The sequence below is a fragment of the Equus quagga genome, chromosome 3 (genome assembly GCF_021613505.1).
Source record: "Equus quagga isolate Etosha38 chromosome 3, UCLA_HA_Equagga_1.0, whole genome shotgun sequence".
Lineage (NCBI taxonomy): Eukaryota > Metazoa > Chordata > Mammalia > Perissodactyla > Equidae > Equus > Equus quagga.
Window position 1 is genome coordinate 3,343,559 of NC_060269.1, and position 621 is coordinate 3,344,179.

Below are 621 nucleotides of genomic sequence, written 5' to 3' on the forward strand. Positions count from 1 at the left end.
TTATTTTGGTTACGGTGTCTAATGCTTAATGAGAAGCAAATCAATTAACAGGACAAATGACACGGTGGTTAGTCACCGGAGGGAAAGTATTATTAGCCTCATTAACTTGGAGCACCCTTCCAGCTCACACCCGGAGTTGCCACGCTGCGCACTGGTGACCAACCTGCCCAGGCACCCCCGTGAGCTCCGGACGCCCACCCCTTTGACCTCGCCCGGGGCAACACCCTCGGAACAGCCGCCGGGGCCCCCGGGCCCACCCCCACCGACGTCAGGAGGCAGCTCCCGAATCCGGCGAGGTGCGGGGGTGGGGGATCCCCGCCCGGCCCCACCCTCCAAAGTTGCAGGGAGTGGCAGCAAAGAACTTTCGCAGCCGGATCGCCGTGGGCACTCGGGGCCCGCAGCCAGTCCGCCCGCGCCGCCGCGCGCGCCAAGCACCTCCTTCGCCGCACCTTTAAAGGCGGGGAGACGGAGGTCGGCGGCGCTCCCGGAGGGGCTGCGCGGGGAGCGCGGCGCGGAGCCGGCGGTGAGTCAGGGCCGGCGGCCGAGTGGGCGGGCGGGCGGCGGGGGTGATGTCAGGAGCGCGCGGCGGGCGGGAGCGCGGCCGCGGTCACCAGCGAGCGC

At 69.4% G+C, this 621-nt stretch overlaps 1 protein-coding gene across 2 annotated transcripts in view; it reads left to right on the top strand.

Moving 5' to 3' along the window:
* The first annotated feature begins 394 nt into the window (after positions 1-394).
* The window catches only part of SGMS2 (sphingomyelin synthase 2), a 76,818-nt gene continuing 76,591 nt past the window's right edge, over positions 395-621 (top strand). For both annotated transcript variants that reach the window (XR_006888055.1, XM_046657552.1), the window contains exon 1: positions 395-523. The gene's annotated coding sequence lies outside the window, so the exon portion shown is untranslated. The remainder of the gene's footprint in view (positions 524-621) is intronic.